Here is a 19,617-nt window from a genome sequence, read left to right on the forward strand (position 1 = left end):
CTCATTTTCATACCAAAGGTCCATAACATGATAGAGAGAGAGTGAGAGGAGTTTAGAGAGATAAAGCATGGGTTCGATCAAGTTCGAGGCCCCGAATCCCGAGGCTCGTGAAGGATAAAGTGTAGTACGAGTTGTCGCCGTCGTTTTAAGCTAAATATTGATCTTGGGGGATGATATTTTCGTGGTTGAGCTGTTTCTAAGGTATGTATAAGGTTCCTTTTATGTTATTAAAGTGTTTATTTAGAGTTTTAACGAATTAGAATGGAGGAAATAATGTTAAAAACTTGTTTGGCTTTTTTGGGAAGTTTATGAAGGTGGGGCTGTTTTAGTGGAGTTAAATGGATGGAAATATCTGAGTTATGATGTATATTGATTATTGATAATTTAGCTGAATTGGATTTTCGGGGTTGTCTAGTTTATAAAGGAAATGCTGTAGAAATTTCGTTAGAAATAGAGATAAGTTTAAGGGATTGATTATAAGGATATATATTGGATTGATTGTTGGTAAATTAATATTATCAATAGATTAGTGTGACCCGAAGATGGACTGTGGTTAGCTGGAAAGCGACAAAGATATGTAAGGCAAAGCTTTCTTCTTTTGGCATAATTCTTGTTGTTATTCATTCTATATGTACTCCATATGATTCCATTCTTAGACGAGTAAGGTCTAAATGTTTCTTGTGATGGCTTATTGATATTGTACTCCTATTATGTTCCAAAGGGAACACCCATGAGGTGCCAAGTTGAGTTGTGTATATGATTTTACTAATGATTTTGAGGAAATGAGTTTTATACTAAAGGAAACATAAAGTTTGATTTTCAAAACCACTCCGAAAGGGGTGCGAGATTTTACTACTTCATTTAATTTACGATTTATGTTTACATTCCATAGTATCATCCTTTTGTATTGATATGATCATTTATTCTTTGGGTAGGGCAATAAGATGAAATTGAGTAGAATATAAGTAGTAAGAATTTCATAACAATTCCACCCTTAAACCTGGAAGTATGTCCTCCTAAGTCTAGTGAGATAGAAATTTGATAACTTTTTATGAAAGACTAAAGCTAATAATTGGATTGTGATGAATTTATTAGTGACTTGTGCTTTGAATTGAAATTTAATTTTTTGGATTGATTTTGTGTTGAAATGATGGTGATATTAAGCCGGAAGCGGCTGTCCGAAGGAACTATTGTGATACTAGCCGGAAGAGGCTGTCCGAAGGGACCATTCTTTTAACATGTCGGAAGCGGCATGTGTGTTGGATTGCATTATTTACTTAAAGATTGTTTTGAGACTTCGTGCGCACATTTATGTTTCTTCCAGCGAAGGCTGCAGGTATTGAGTTAGATTGTGATTTCTTCTCTCCTAAGTCAAATTATGATTATGACTTTTTACCACCTTACATACTCAGTACATTGTCCGTACTGACGTCTTTTTGCCTGGGGACGCTGCGTTCATGCCCGCAGCCCTAGATTGTTTGGCAGGTTAAGTATAGAGCTAGGATGCTCGGAAGCCAGCTGGGATTAGCAAGTTCCACCTCATTCTGGAGTTGTGCTGAGTCATGTATAGATATGTATGATTATGGGTATGTCAGGGCCCTGTCCTGACTCATAATGTTCAGTTTACTTCTTATAGACTTCTAAAGACAGGGTCCTGTGGTATGTTTGTCGAGATGTGGACAAAGTGATGTCAGTTGAGTCATTTATAAATTTTAAAAGAGTATGTATTTTAGATGATTTAGATTGGTTTAAAGTACTTATTTGATTGAAAGTTTTCATAATCGTTATAGAGATAATGATTTCTATTTGAAAATTTTTTATGTTCTCAAAAGTTTTTGAAATGACAGATTTTTATAGAGCGAATGTCTAAGGGTTCGCTCGACTCTGATGAGAGTCGGGTGCTCGTTATGCCCTACCATTGCTAGGGTGTGACAGCTATCTGCTACACCTTTGTCATGCCTTGGGACTTTTGAATTTATGTTGTCTAAAACTAAGTTTTGAAACAAAGAGTAAGTGTTTGTCATGTCTTTGTCATGTTTAGAGAGGTTGAATTGCCTTTAACTATGTCCTAAAGAGGTGAATTGTTCTTTTGGTGTTTGCATCTATGTTTCTCTTCTTTTCTTGAGGTTTGACTTGTCTGATTGCTTGCTTGCCTTTCTGAGGAATGAGTTTCAAGGTTGGTGTGGTAATTATGTGTGGACTGTGGTGATGTGAAGGCACTTAGCTTGGTCTAGACTTAGAAATGAACACTTGATTGATCTTAAGTTAGTTAAGACCTTTCATTCCTTGATCTAAATAGTGTCACCTAGACTTTACTGAATACTATAGTATAACCTAGACTAAAACAATAAAAACTGTGATCTGTCTAGTATTAATTGATCCTGTGTCATTAGTGTTTTACAAATCCTATTGAACATATAATTAGGAGGATGAAAATGATTAATGTATTGGGCCTATGGTAAAATGAATGGTGTTAAAACGGAGTTGGTCTGATGTTGATTGTGGGGGTGTCATAGGTATTCCTAAGGGCAGCATGGGCCACTTGGTTTAGACTGGTCTTTTAAAGACACCTCAAAAGGGGCAGAGAAGAGACAAGCTTAGCTTGACTCATAGTATCTACCCCCAAATGAGGGGTGTCATGACCAGTCTACATGCCATGGGGGACATTCTTGTCTTAAAGGGATATGACTTCCTTAAATCCTATCATCTTACAAAAAGAAAATAGGGCCTAAAGGTAGAAAGGGTTAGGAAGCCTAGTATGATCAAAGGTCTAGGATATACTTAGGAGGCTAGGAATAATGCATGAGATTATTTCAAGGAGTTGGTCTTTAGTTTGTGTCTAAAGTAATGAACTAGTCTGAGTCTGTTGATAATAAGTGTCATCTGCTACGAGTTTAAAGGAGTTGAATATGTGAGGATTGGTTTTGAACTTTATGCCCCTTTTAGATTCATGGGTGCATGTGTAGTTGACTTCTGTCCATATCTATCTTAAGTGGTAACATATATGAGGCTTTGTTGTAACATGATCCTGCATCTGCTGTATTAATACAAAGATTTTCTGTGGTATTTTTTGGGAAGATAAAACCGGACAGTCCCAGTCTCATTTGGTGTTGTTTGACCTAGGCTTCTTGATGCTATAATTATATCTCGTGAGGATTACAAGTTGTGGAATTTCCCCTTTGTTTGTACCCTTCTTTGTGCTTCTGTGATCATTTTAAACAAGCGCTAATCTTCTATTCCAAGACCTGCTATAAATATGTGAATTGATAAATCATTATCTTTGATGTGCATGAAAATTAAGGTTGGGACTTTGATTAACTTTGCCTTGTGCATAATATTTGAACATGTAGAGTAAAGTTAAACATAGACTCTATATAGATTTGTAAAAGAAGGGGAGTATACACATGGTATACACTTGGTATACACATACCATGCGTATAGCAAGGATACACTGTGTGTATACCCATTAGAAAATAGGCTAGTTATGGACAGTGAGTGTATAAATACAAGAGTAGGGCCTGGTTATGACACCTATTTGATTAAGTATCTTGGAATTGATATACATATTCTATATATCCCATGGTATTACAGTGTCCCCCCATTCTCTGTCATGATTTTGAATTCATTTTAAAGTCACTTAGCACTCAAAATATTTCCCACAAGTTAATACTTCTGCACAGCTTTGAGACTATGACTATATGCTGTGGCAACACTAGTTTGTTTGGGAGTTTGAGGAGGTTTTAGGGGATAGGTCTAGCCATTCCCCTATATCCAGCCATGTCGGGGGTTCATGAAACCCCTTGGAACTTGTGCGGTGTCGGGAACAAGGGAGGTGACAACCTTTTCCGATGGGTATATTGTGGTTTGAGATTTTCCAGTGAAGTAATGGTATATAGCTAAGTCCTAGGTTGTGCACTTGTAATCAAGTGGGGAGATATGTATATGTATGTATTTATCATGTATGGTTATGATAGAATTAGGTCCATCAAACATAGATTTAAAAAATAGGGACATGTATGTATATGTATATATATATATGAACGTATAATCCTGATAGTGTTAGATCCACCCGAACCTATACTAATTTAATTCCTTTTCCTTTTCCTCCTACTACACGACCATTTGGGCCAGAGTCCAGCCAGCCTATTGGGCTAAACAGGAACATTCTTTCAAACTGATTAAGTCTAAAAATGGAAGCTAATATTGTGAAGGCCCAGCCATGGGCGAGAATGGCATGAAGGCCCAACCATGGGTAAAAATGGCTTCAAAGGGGTTTGGTACACCCCTAACTCATTTCCTTTTCCTCCTTTAAATTTCAGCATGTCAATTTGTTCTCTTATTTCAAATGTTGTATTTGTATAAACTCACATTATTATTGGAATCTTTACATTTGAATTAGGCATCTTAGGTGAACGGTGCATATGCCGTTTAGTTAGACCTTAGGCCCCAACACCATTTTTAAAACCCGGATTAGCATAAGCATTTTCCAAAAAGAAATAAAAACGGCTAAGGTAGTAAAGAAAATAGAAGGATCAGTCACATCTTTTGCAAGAAATAACGTGTTGCTATCTCCTTTCCTCAAACCAGACTTTGTCTTAAAAAACAAAAACTAAGAAAAAGGTTTTCTTTTCAATCAAGTTTCAATCTTTTCAAAAATCCTGTTTTTTGTTCAGGCAAAAAGAATTGGATTCTCAAAACTATACGAATGGTATGCTCTTATAAAACGAGCTCTGTCTCTTTGAAGTTAAAAATCAGACAAAAGTATGGTCGTTTTCCAAAAAACTGTGCGAATGGTAGGCTTTTGTAAAACGAGTTCTGCCCTTTTAAACAAAATCAAAAAATGGTTTTTAGGCACACATAGGTGTAATTCATTTGTATTGATCTGTACACATTATTTTCCTGGAAATAAACTAAGGCAAAATTACAGAGTTTGAGGGCCATGGCCCAACTTAAAAGGTCGTGTTTCAGGCCCCATCTAGTCAAATGTTTTTCGGATAAAGTAAAACACGAAAATGGAATTTGGGCCAAAAAACTAAGCAAACTTTAACCATTTTTAAAGAAGGCGAGATTTTGGGCCTAAGCCTAAGACAAAAAATTGTTCTTGTATTATATAAGCAAATTAGAGGATTTAAGGCAAAATTCTGGGAATCAAGTTAATTAATTTGATTATATAGACCAACTCTTGTAAAATCTGTGCAAACTATTTTTTAAGAAAAGTGAGCAAAGTCCTAAATAAAGGTGTTCTAAAAATGTACTAAAACGGACTATCCCGGACCATGTATGAGTCTAAGCATGAACGAATTTCATTTACTCCAAACTTTTAAAACGACTTTTACCTTTACAAAACAATATTATCCTTATATGTAAAAGGAACTAATTTTATCCGGATATTATAAATCCGAACATAAATACCCTATATGTAAGGGGAATATATTCAATTCTTTTAAAAAATGATATGCAACATGACAGACTTTTGTGGGAAATAAACACCAAATAAACAGTTCATGCAAATGCTCACACATTGGAATTCGAAGGTCAACAGTATAGTACAGATCCTTAATACTAGGATGCCTAACACCTTCCCTAGGGGATGACCAGAACCCTTACCTAGAACTTTGGATTAAGTAGGTTTCACGGTGTATGAATAAACCCTTCAAAACTGGTTTTCCTAATTTCCTAAAAATTAGGTGGCGACTCTTTTAAAACAAAGTCTGAAAGAGCACTAACAATTTCGAGGTAGCTTTTCCGAGCGCTAACCCTGCCCGCAAAAATGTGAACCATTACATCATGTTTTAAAGGAAAAATCAATCCCTTCTGCCCGCAAAAATGTGAACCATTACATCATGTTTTAAAGGCAAACTCGATCCCTAAGCTATTCAGGACTTAGCAAAACATGACCAAACCTACTTCATTTCACCATTCTCATACTACTTTAAATTTGTTAAATTGGACACTTAAGGTCACCTATTAAACCAGGGTCAGTCCATGAAGAAATATCAATGCAGATGCAAGAACTTATAGCACACCAGCTTACTTTCATAACACAAGTTGCTTCACCAATTAGATAGGACACATAATGGGGCTGGGGGAAAAACAAAGAGATTAAAGGCAATAGAACAAATTTTCAAATTCTTGGCAACTATTTTTTCTCCAATTTTTTACATCTTTCACTCCCCAAAGCAGCCACTAATTAGGTTAAGACCTAATAACCACCTAGCCCGCTGGCAAAACCGATCAGATTTATCTTAATCAACTTCAAGTATGACCTAGTCCTAAAGGTTTACCTTTTTCTTTTCCAGTTCCACCGAACCCTTTAGGACTTAGAGATAGACTAGTTTCAACATGTAAGAGTTGTAATGTGAGTTACACCAAGAAAAGTTTGTAAACGCCATATGTTTAAGTCACACAAGTTCAGACAAGAGATTGAAGCACTTAATCAAGCCAAAAAAAGGTTCATATTCAGGTCTTTAATCACATTAGTTTTAGATTTGCTAAAGATATAAGCAGTTTGGAACACATTGTGGCTTAGATTAGGTGAAACCATGATCACAGATGTTTCAATTATTAGTTTACCAACCCAAAAGACAAACTGAACCAGATCCCATTTCCAATAGTATATTAGTTGGGGAAAAGCTATTAACTAGTCCTGATTTTATCTTATTCTGTGTGAGTGAGGTCATTTAAGATGGATAAACTTGTTCAAGATACATTAACCACACTATTTCACAGGTTAAATAGAAGCATTGAAATCACATAAGTAAACAAACCACTATGAATACTAATCAGCCTATGTTAGGTAGGTTTCAACATGGTATTCAAGCTGGCTACACCATTTTTTTCTTAAGTGAATCATAAACTACACGCACGACTAGATGGGGAAACTCTTGATAACATGAACCAACATTAGAAAACATTAAGACCCAAGCAGATTAACTAATACGACACCCTTAGACTAGGCAAAATCTAAATAAAGGAAACGAAATGAACAAGGAATTACCTTTTATACGCGCAACCAAGAAAAGAATGGACCTTTGAGCCTTGTGCTTCCAATCTCAAAACTCAGCCACACAAAATATAGAACAAGCAAAAGAAATAACTTTAGAACTGAGAAAAAACTCCAATTCTTGAGTTCAAAGTCTTAAAATTTTACTGAGAAGCTTTAAAAATCGAATTTTCTAGCTTCTTGAAACTGTCCCAACTTTTTCTTTTTCCTCTTTTTTTTTTTGGCGAGGTTGGGCTTCTATTTATAGAACCCCCAAAATTCATCCAAAGACTAAAATTACCGATGTGGTACAAACCTTATTTTCTGAACTAAACATTCAATACACAAAAGTAACGATCCAGATCTAAAGACAACCAACGTATGTAGTCAGATCTGACCCATCTTGGATCGATTTGAGCCAACATCTAAGGGCTAATAAGAAATCGTGAAAACGATAAAACAATTCAACCTTAAAGCAGCAAAAAATTGTAGGTTTGACTCGAAACTAAAGAAAAAAGTAAAATGAGGGATCTATTACTGTGTTTTGGACGAGTTTTGAGCTAAATCATGTTGAAACATTAATTGTTTCACTTTTTCGATCATGCAAAGACTGTCAAAAGTCTGAGGGACTTGCAATTTTGCCATATCTGGCATGAGAGAGAGAAAAGAAGGGGCAGCGCCTTATGGTTTTAGAGCAAAGGGGAAAGGGAGAAGAGAGAGGGAGTATAAGGCTTTGTTTGTTGTGAGAAAAGTGAAAATGAAATGAGGGAGTATTACTCCCTTCCTTATCTGCGCGTTTTTGGGCCGGGTATGGTCCATTAGATGGAATGTGCCTGGTCCGATTTTAAATAAAATGAATTTGGCCCCTTTCTCCTATGTATATCACGTGTGTATATTTATGTATACCAGATGTATATACACGTATAAGTAAAGTAGGTAATTTAGTAAATGGATAAAAACTAAAATATTGATTATTGGTCACAATATTTTAATTATAAGCTAATTAGGACGTAATTATCCTATTTAAATAATTTAAAAGTGGCCAACTGTGTTAATAGGCTTAGTTTTGCGACTATGACCCTAATTGATTCTAATCCAACTGATTATTTCAATTATGGCCATATTTGGCGTAATTAGCAAATTTTAAAAGTAAATAGCATTAATGACCTTAATTAATTTGAACCAATGGATCTGGTTATTTCAATTAAGGCCATTAAGAGGCTAATTTTACAAAAAATGACCCCAATTTCCTTAAACCACGAATTGGTTGAATTAATTGTGGCCATAACCAAAATAATTAAAATAATTAAAAATCAATTTACAACAAGGACCACCTAATTGACTAATTAAAAATATTTGTAGACAATTATAAATAATTTTGACAAATTACACAATTATACAAAATTAAAGATTAAGAGGTGAAATGGTTAATTATTTAAATTACTCAAACTCTTTGGATTAAAGGGAATAAAGTATTTGCTAATTTTTATTTTTGAAAATCTAAAAAATCAAATAAATGATTATTATTTTTCCAACAAAATGCCCTTTTTTCTTTTGATTAAATATAACAAATACCTCATAAATGTCATGAAAAGTACCAATTAATTTCTAAATAATTTTATGATGTCATAAAAATATTTTTACCAATTTAAAGGGGTAAAATATGGACTTGAACAATTTATATAAAAATTATTTAAACCCTTTAAAGGGCATAACTCATTTTATTTATTTTCCAAGGACTCTGAGTGATTAAAATAAGTTATGAGAGGTCAAAAATTAGCTGTCAACAACTGCCCCTTGGGTGTTCGGGGATGGCGGGGCCATCTCTGTGCAACGAAATTTGACTAACCCTAATTTTTGACTGAGTCGACTCATTCCACCATTCATCTTCATACAATTTTCACATACGTGGCCGAACCTTAGTTTCTGGGTTTCCTACATATCTCGAGTTATATGAGAATTCAGGCCACTTGTAGTTCGACTCAACTAAGGACTTTTAAGTAATTCGGAAGGAAAATCCTGAGATCCTCAGTTGTTGTGACTGGGGTTCCTCCGGACGACTGTTAGAATGTGACCGACTCTCTGGTCTCGAGCTCGCCTACATATCACTGGTCTCTGGGAATCAGGTTACATGTCGTTCAACTTGCTAGAGAAAAGTATGTCCTTTATGCGGGAATACCTTCGCATTTCCTGATGTGTGTCCGACCGGTCGCGGTTTTTAGTAAAGAAAAATAAAAACATGGCAAATTATGGCTGAGTATGAGATCGGATGGCCTCCAAATCCTGGTCAGAGAGCTTGACTCTCATGGGCACCTTATCTTGACTGGATGCGTAAGAAAAAGTTCCACGTTTGCTCCGCAATTTGTCTGGATCTGGTTCAGCAAGCCAGCTTCTTTTTGATGGTTGTGTGCCTTTTCCTGGACTTGACCATATGCAAATATTCGTCATGGAATTTTAAAAGAAATGGCTCTCTCGGCTTGTCTGAATGAATGGCCCTTTTGTATTGTTTGAATGAATGACCCTCTCGGCAGTTTGTATGAATGGACTTTTTGGCTTGGTAAATAAATGAATGTCCCCCTTGGCAGTTTGAATGAATGGCCCTCTCGGCAGTTTGTATGAATGGCCCTCTCGGCAGTTTGAATGAATGGCCCTCTCGGCAGTTTGTATGAATGACCTTCTCGACAGTTTGTATGAATGGCCCTCTCGGCAGTTTGAATGAATGACCCTCTCGATAATTTGACATGAATATCCCTCTTGGCTGTTTGATATGAATGGCTCTCTTGTCTGTTTGTATGAATGGCCTTCTTGGCTGTTTGATATGAATGACCCTCCTGGCTGTTTGCATGAATAAATGGCCCTCTTGTCATGCAGATGACAGGTATGGCCCCTGTGGCTGGATAATCTTTCTTTGGTCCATTGCATTGGCTGTTGACCCTTGTGGTCGGATATGCCCTTTCTCCCTTGTCATGACCCTTTTGGTTGTATGTATCTTTATGCTCATTCATGGTAACCTTCTTAGTCTGATATATCTTTATTGTTCACTCTGTGTGTGACCCTTTTGGTCAGATTTGTCTTTACGCTCATTTGCTTCGTGACCCTTGCGGCCAGATGTGTCTTTATTACCCATTTTTTGCTGTGACCTTTTTGGTCCTTCTCCGCTGCGCTGAGTTTTGCCTTTCGCCTTTGTAGTGAGTAAACCGGTTGGCGGCGTGCCTGCTGTCCTGTTAAAAGAAAAACCTACATCCGCAGAAAATTTTTTAGTTTCCTAAGAAGCAAATTAGCATCCTTGTCCTCCTGTCTGGTGTTTCCTCTTGCTGCTCCTTTGGACCCTCTTAGATTCGGTATTTCGAGAGATGTTTCTAGGATGTAATTATGCTTTATTTTTTTGAAAATTCAGAGTAAATTTTTTATAAAATGCACGTCATTTTTCCTTAAAATAAATGTTTGTTTCATTTTTATGTGTCATGACGTGTGTTTTCTTCGAACAAGATTTTTCGATTCTTCCCGGAGGTATGATTGCTAACTTTCGCGCTGGTTGTATTTTTGAGATCTTTCTCAAAAATTCTGCCCCGCTTTTAGGATTTGGTCTGAGCGATCCTTTCTTTGTCTTGTTATGTAGGAATTTTTAAGGTTCTCTCAAAAATTCTGCCCCAGTGTATTGCTTTACTTCGTCTCTTTCCTCGTTGACTGTTTCTGATAGGAATTTTTATGAAAACCTCAAAAATTCTGCCCCAGTGTAGGGTTGATGTTAGCTGATTCTTGTGCTGACCATTACAAGCTTGATCTTGTTGATTTTTTCTCTGCCTTATTGTCTCTGAATTTCCCTAAGGGTTTCTTGGTTTTTCTTTTATGACGACCGAGCTCGAACGCGCCTATGTATCCTATCGCAGCAGGAATTCAAGTCGAACGTAGTTCGGAATAAAATAACTGAGTTTTGGTTTTACTAATAATGCGACCGGGTCCTTTATGGACTGCCTACGTATCCCACTGTGGGGAAGTCAGGTCATTGCGTAGTTCATTACATAGATGACTTGTTGTTTTTTCTTTCTATTCTCTTACAAAGTACGATTACAAGCAAAAGGTACGATTACAAGGAACTAATAATTCGATTACAAGCAAATGGAATCCTAAATGTAGTATCTCTTGAGCGCGTCTGCATTGACGGCTTTAGGCCACTCTTGTCCGTCCATCTCGGTTAGGACTACGGCTTCTCCTCAGAGTACTTTCCTGACCATGTAAGGTTTTTGACAGTTTGGCACGAACTTTCCTTTATATTCCTCTTGGTGAGGGAAGACTCGCTTGAGCAAGAGTTGTCCGATCTGGAAAAGTCGGGTTTTGACCCGTTTGTTGAAGGCTCGAGACATCCTTTGCTTGTACAACTGTCCATGGCATACTGCCATCATTCTCTTTTCCTTTATCATGGCTAGTTGTTCATAACGGTTTCTAACCCATTATGCATCTTTTAGCTCTCCCTCTTGGATGATCCTGAGTGAAGGGATTTTCACTTCTGCGGGAATGACCGCTTCTATACCGTAGACAAGGAGGTATGGGGTTGCCCCAGTGAAAGTTAGGATTGTCGTTCTGTACCTCAACAAAGCATAAGCTAACTGATGGAGCCAATTTTTATAGTTGTCGATCATCTTTCTCAGGATTTATTTGATGTTCTTGTTGCAGCCTCTACGGCCCCATTCATCTGTGGCCGGTAAGCGGTAGAGTTTCTGTGGGTAACCTTGAATTGCTCACAGGTTTTCTTCATCAAATAGCTGTTCAGATTGACACCATTGTCTGTGATGATGGATTTCGGCACACCGAAATGACATATCATACTATTTTTATCGAAGTCAGCTATAACTTTCTCTGTCACCGATTTGTGGGAAGTCGCTTCCACCCATTTAGTGAAGTATTCAATGGCGACTAGGATGAAACGATATCCGTTGGAGGCCGGAGGTTCGATGGGTCCTATGACGTCCATTCCCCATGCCACGAACGGCTAAGGCGAGCTCATTGCATGTAATTCTGTGGGGGGAACCTTGATTAGATCCCCGTGTATCTGAAACAGATGGAACTTTAGCACAAATTTACAGGACTCGTGGTCTATGGTCATCCAGTAATATCCTATTCTCAGGATCTTCTTAGCAAGGATGAATCCATTCATGTGGGGTCCGCATGCTTCCGCGTGCACCTCTTTTAGCAATTTCGTAGCTTCTTTGGTGTCCACGCACTTGAATAAACCAAGGTAAGCAGTCCTTTTGTATAACACTTCTTTTTTTAAGAAGAACCCATTAGCCAATCTTCTAATGGTCTTCTTTTGATTTGCTGAGCTTTCTGGGGATCCTCTCTTTTCTCCAGGTAGGCCTTGATGTCGGCATACCATGGTTGGCCATTCGGCTCGGCCTTGACATGGTCGCAGTGAGCCTGTTATTCTCTCAGTGTGATCTTTAGCGTATCAATGAGAGTATTCTCGGGGTGCTGTATCATAGATGCTATCATGGCCAATGCGTCTGCAAACTCATTTTAAGCTCTTGGAGTACGCCTAAAATCGATACTCTTGAATCTCCCTCACAATCTTTGTACCAGATTCACATATGGGAGTATCTTATCATTTTTGGTTGCCCAATTTCCTTTTACTTGATTTATGAGCAAATCGGAGTCCCCGATTACCAACAAATCTTGTGTGTTCATGTCTAAAGCCATCCTGAGGCTGATGACACATGCTTCATATTATGCCATGTTGTTGGTACATCTAAAGTTGAGCTTTGTGTCCATCAAATAGTGTTGTCCTATTTATGATATTAACACTGCCTCGATGCCCGATCCCTTGTAATTAACTGCTCCATCGAAGAACAGTCTCCAGCCTGAGTATGGCTTTGCAACCTCTTCTTCCATTTCCATCACTTTCTCATCTTGGAAGAAAGTCCGTAATGGTTCAAGTTAGTCATCGACAGGACTTTCCGCTAGCAGGTCAGCTAGGGCTTATCATTTGATTGATGCAATGTCAAATTCGCTCAGTAGCATCTGCCATTTAGCGAATTTTCCCATGGGCATGGGTTGCCGAAAAATGTATCTCAGTGGATCCATTCTGGATATGATATGGGTGGTGAACACCGATAAGTAGTGCCTCAACTTTTGAGCAATCCTGGTTAAAGCACAACAGGTTTTCTGTACGAGCGTGTACTGCACTTCGTAGGATGTGAACTTCTTGCTTAAATAATAGATGGCATGTTCCTTTTTTCCCTCTTCATTATGCTGGGCGAGCATGCACCCGAAAGCATTTTTTGATACTGACAGGTACAGTAACAGAGGACTCCCTTGCCTAGGCGGCACCAAAACGGGAGGATTGGAAAAATATCTCTTGATTTTGTCAAACGCCTCTTGGCATTCTTCTGTCCAATTTTTGGGAGCATCTTTCTTGAGTATTTTAAGGATTGGCTCCATAATCACAATTGACTGGGCTATGAACCGTCCGATGTAGTTTAACCTTCCCAAGAAGCTCATGACTTCTTTCTTGGTCTTGGGAGGTGGTAGCTCCTGAATTGCTTTGATTTTGGTAGGATCCAGTTCAATACCCCTGCGACTGACTATGAATCTTACCAACTTACCTGCAGGCACTCCAAACTCGTACTTTGCTGGGTTCAGCCTCATATTGAATTTGCAAAGTCTTTCGAAGAACTTGCGAAAGTGCACGGTATGCTCTGAGCTTTCCCTTGATTTTATGATCACATCGTCGACATAGACTTCAATATCTCGATGCATCATATTATGAAACAGGGTAGTCATAGCTCTCATGTATGTGGTGCCAGTGTTTTTGAGGCCGAACGACATTACCCTATAATGGTAAACTCCCCAAGGGGTGATAAAGGCTGTCTTTTTAGCGTCTTATTTTCTCATGAGTATTTGATGGTACCCGGTGAAATAATCCATGAATGACTGTAGCTCATGCTTGGCGCAGTTGTCTATTAGAATGTGGATGTTTAGGAGAGGAAAGTTGTCTTTCGGATTGGCCGAGTTGAGATCTAGGTAGTCTACACAGATTCGAATCTTTCCGTCCTTTTTGGGTATTGGCACTATGTTGGCCACCCAAGTGGGCTAGGACGTCGCCTCTATTATTCCAAACTTGATTTGTTTCTCTACTTCTTCCTTTATCCCGATACTCATGTCTGGCTTAAATGTTCGCATGTTTTGCTTGACTGGGGTAAAACCCTCCTTGATGGGTAATATGTGGGCCACTATTTCAGTGCTCAATCTCGGCATATCTGCGTATGACCAAGTGAAGACGTCCACATATTCCTTTAACAGAGCTATGAGCTCTTCTTTCTGTGGAGCTCCTAAATGAGCACTGATTCGTGTCTCTTTAACATCCTCTTCGTCACCGAGGTTGATCACCTCTGTTTCATCCATATTCGGCTTCTTCTTATCTTTTAATTCTTCCAAGTCTTCTACCAGTCCCTCTGGCATCATTGTCGATTCATCGTATTCCTCGTATTCCTATTGACTATTTGCCTCGTTTGTTTCACGACATGTCATAACATTTTCGGTTGTTTTATTATGGTTACTACTGAAAAGTCGAGGCAAAGTAAATTTAGGTTTATTATTGTTCGTTACGCGTGGTTAGCTAGAAAATTTTCGTTATTATTATCTGATAAAAGTTGCAGTTTTATGTAAATCGAGGCTTTTATTAATTCAAGAGTAATTGATTATAAACTATGTTCCTGGTTCGGAAAAACGTCAGACCATTTCAATTTTTAATATCATGGAGTAATTTAGAAAAGGCGATCAGTCGGGCCTCAGTTGATGTCACCGTTTTTAGCAAAAGGTTTTAAGAAAAGTCCATCTTTCTACCGAGGAGCCAAGAGGGGAGTAGATGTCCAATTGTTCAAGCGCTCTCCTTACCTCAGACTGCGTGTGGTAAGCTTTTCCTGGTTCTCTTAAATGATCGCGTAACATCCCTCTTCTTGAAACAACGACTCAAGACCCCCATCAATTTTTTCTCTATTCAGCATCAGTATGTTTCTGGTAAATGATTGGTACAGACCCGGAAACGGACGTGGTAGATTCCTTGTTCTGGGTTCTCTTTTGATAACCTTCGTGAGCTTGTCTTTGCTGGGAACATACCCTAGATTGAAGTGGTAATTTTCTTTTGGGATTGGCACAAGCTCTGTTATATTTTCGAGGTCCCTTCCTAGGCCCTTTCTTGTTTTAAAAACACTCCTCAGCGTGGTGGAGGCAATCATTTTGTAGACTGTTGGCATTGGTTTATTGATCTCCCCTTCTGCATGAGTGGCCCCTATGTATTCCACCATATGGAAGTTTGACAGGTAGGGACTCCCCTCGATCACAGGCATGATGTTGTAAGGATACTTCTGGATATCCTTCTTAGCTGCAAGTACAATTTCCCATCCCTGCCATTCAAATTTTATGGCCTAGTGCAGAGTTGATGGGACTGCGTCAGCGGAGTGTATCCCGGGTCTGCCCAAGAGCATGTTATACTTGGTCGTGATTGCCATGACTTAGAATTCTGCGGTGAAAGAGGCAGGTCCAACTTGGATATGTAGGTCTACTTCTTCCAGGGAATCACTCTGGGATCCGTCAAATCCTCTAACGTTCGTGTCGTTCTGGCGGATTTTGCTCATGTCATAGCTGAGCTGTGTTAATATAGTGATAGGGCAGATATTAAGGCCCGATCCATTATCCACAAGCACTCTCCCTATTGCCTTGCCACTGCACTATGCGGTGATGTTAAGAGCTTTGTTGTGGGAGGTCCCTTCTACTGGCAACTCCTATTTTGAGAAGTAGATTTTGTGTTCCCCGATGATGTGGGCTACCAATCCAGCCAAGTCTTCGCTGCTCGTACCAGCTGGTACGTGTGCATCATCTAACACTCTCATAAGGTCCTGCCTTTGCGATGGGGAGCTAGTTAGTAATGACAACGCTAATATCTGTGCCAGTGTATTCTTCAAATGCTCAACGATGGAGTAGTCTTTAGGTTGCATGCACCGCCAAAAATCTTCAGCTTCTCGTTCGGTTATTGCCCTCTTTTTGGTGTTTTCATTCCTTATAGCATTTGAGCCAACTCTTCAGGAGTGTAACTATCATGACCCAAACCAATGGGCCATGACTAGTGCCTGAGCTGGACACTCGTATACGAACCTGCTAGATATAATCAGACTGAAGCTAAGGACAATACGGAAATTTGTAAAAGCATGCTGTAAACTCATAATATCATATATCAGAATGAACCTGTCTCCTGGGGAGTCACACCAAAACATAAAAAAATATAAAAGCCAACAAGACTGCTACTATATACCGGAATATCCAGAGCGAACTGCGTCGATATAGCTGTTCAAACATATATACAACCCACACATGTCTACAAACCTCTAAGAGCATAACAGTGATATATGACGGGTCAGGGCCCCGCCGTACCCCTGAACATGCATAAGTTTATATCAAAAGGATTTGTACAAAAATGACTCAAGCTCCGGAATAATGGAGCTCTCCAAGCAGCTGAGCAGAAGTCCTAGGCTGGAGGATCACAAAACTGAGTGTTTGTACCTGCGGGCATGAAACGCAGCCCCCGAAGAAAGGGGGTCAGTACGGAAAATGTACTGAATATGTAAAGCATGAAGTACAGTAATGAAGATCATGACTGAATGAAAAGATGACAGGAAACAAGTATGATAACCAAGGATACCAATGCATTTGTGCCTTATGAGATGAGTCATGCATATAGATACTCTGTATAACATACTCGGCCCATTATGGGACTCGGTGAAATATAAATATATACCGTCTAGTGAGGGACTCGGTGAAAAATAAATATATACCATACCCGGCCCATTATGGGACTCGGTGAAATATAAATATATACTGTACCCGACCCTCTAGTGAGGGACTCGGTGAAATATAAATATATATCGTACCCGGCCCATTATGGGACTCGGTGAAATATAAATATATACCGTACCCGACCCATTATGGGACTTGGTGAAATATAAATATATACCGTACCCGACCCTCTAGTGAGGGACTCGGTGAAATATAAATATATACCGTACCCGACCCTCTAGTGAGGGACTCAGTGAAATATAAATATATACCGTACCCGGCCCTCTAGTGAGGGACTCGGTGAAATATAGATATATATCGTACCCGGCCCTCTAGGGAGGGACTCGGTGAAATATAAATATATACCGTACCCGGCCCTCTAGTGAGGGACTCGGTGAAATATAAATATATATCGTACCTGGCCTATAGGGGACTCGGTGAAATATATATATATATATATATATATACAGTACCCGGTCGTCTAGTGAGGGACTCGGTGAAATACAAATATATACCGTACCCGGCCCATTATGGGACTCGGTGAAATATAAATATATACCGTACCTAGCCCTCTAGTGAGGGACTCGGTTAAATAATGCAATGAAAATGTGCACGAATATTAGGAGCAATCATGTACAAAATGAATCATCATTCGGGATTCGAGAGAATAAATAGGATGAACCAACACTTGGGTGACCAAAGACAACTGTCATGTCAAGTACTACTGAGAACTAGAGTTCATTGGAATCATATATGTTCGTCGTTAGTTCACTTTATGTAATTCATTCCAAAGAAGGAAGAAGGGATAGCTTTACATACCTGTTCAACCTCCAATTATCTACAGTTATTCGTCCGAGCTCGTAAGTCTACATTTAAGAGGATTTACACTATTATTAGACTCATCATAGTATACTTGTGCTAAGCTTTCAAGTTAAACTGTTCTATATCCTGCCGAAAATCGGGCAGCATCTCCCCTGTTTATATGCCTAGCCCGAAATCTCAATTCAGCAACCAACAACAACAACAACAATACCAACATCAATAACATCATTTCTAACACCAACATGTACCATAAAATATCCCTTGCAACATTTTCCAATTTTCACAGCCAACAACTTTATTATACGACCATTTAACCACTCTATCTTCGTGAATAAACCAAAAATAATATTAATAAGGGGAGATTCATACCTTACTCTTGGTTAAATAATAATATCTTCAATATCCTCTTTGAATCCACGTCAAAATCCACCGCACAACAACACTAGAATTACGATTATGCGCTACTCGAGCCTCAACTAATTGAAATCACTCCAATTCTTCACTTTCTTTATGACAAAAATACCCCTATATGTGTGCTGAGCTTAGAGACTGATTTTGTGTGGAAAAAATAAGGCTTGGTCCTTTTATAGAGTGATAAAGTCGGTGGAACCGACTTAATCATTGACCTTCGCGAAAGCCGCGAACGCGATGGTCTAGAATATTTCTGGCCATCGCGAACGCGGGCCCCATGTCGCGAACGCGTAGGGCAAATCTGCCCAGTTCAACCAGATTTTCGTTTTTCACCCGTTCGACCTCCACTCCTTCTGATACTTCTCATACATGATCTTAAACTCTCATAACCATAAGATAGGCGTATATCACTCCAGATCGCAATTAAAACAACTAACACCTAATGAACCTCAACGTCCAAAATGATGAGGTGTAACAGTAACACCTCCTTGAGCAGGTTCCACAGGCTTGGTCTTTTTTAAAGTAGCCAAATTTGAGAAGATGCGGGCATACGATTCCTTGAAGACTGTAAAATCATATCGCCAGATCTGAGTTCCCGCGGTGACTCTTTTTCTAAGGATAATAGGTTCATGGACTAGCAGGGTGTGTGGCCCCCACAAAGTCCCATTGATCCTATCATAGATCAAGCTACAAATTCTCCTCCTTAATCCCAGACACTCATTTAGGGTATAACCCGCCTGGTTGTAGTGAAACGGTCAACTTTTGTACACGTATACTAACTCAGGCAGCGACAGCCTAGCCCTAGTGGTGCAAGACACTCCCGTGGCTACCATCCTTTCATATAATTCCTTATAGGTGACGGGCCGTGGGACCACGCTAAATGGGGAGGAATAGGATTTGAAGGCTATACCCCAGCAGGCGGGTTCAGAAGGGCCTGCCCTCCCAAAATTTTCTGGTTCTATCATGGAGGCTGCCGGTACCAGCATAGGTGAGGGTGCATAGAAGTCAGACCCATCGATAGTTGGAGCGTAGTAGTCAGATTCGTCATTCACATCATTCTCTTCTTCTGCAAACTCGGGAAACATCTCGAAGGGTTGTTCTTCTCCTTCAACCTCTATGTCGACGAGATTTAATTCTTCCTCTTCCATATCTCGGGGCATTTCTTCTTTCTCTTCCGGTTCCTCTTCCTCAGTGGGTTTCTAGGCTTCTTGTTGAGGCTCCGACTTTTCTTTCGGGTCTGATTCTGCTACCCACGGGTTGTATCTAACTCCTTGGTTTTCAATTACTCCTTCCGGAGTCCCCTCTCTAGGCATCACATGCCTCCTCTCTAAGGGTATATAGTTCAGCACTAATTCCCTTACTTCTTCTAGGATATTCCCACAATATTGTTCTTTGAGTATGCTCTTTGGCAGGTTCGCAACCATTTCAAGTAATCTGTCTACTTCCTCAATTATCTTTCCTATTTTTGTGATGTACTTTTCCATCTGTATGACCTTATTCTTCAGCATCTCAGCTGTCTTTCCCAAAGTCTGCGTCTCTAGTTCGCTTTGTCTTGCCGTCTTGTAAGTCAACCTTTT

Source organism: Lycium barbarum, chromosome 3 (assembly GCF_019175385.1).
Source record: "Lycium barbarum isolate Lr01 chromosome 3, ASM1917538v2, whole genome shotgun sequence".
Taxonomy (NCBI): domain Eukaryota; kingdom Viridiplantae; phylum Streptophyta; class Magnoliopsida; order Solanales; family Solanaceae; genus Lycium; species Lycium barbarum.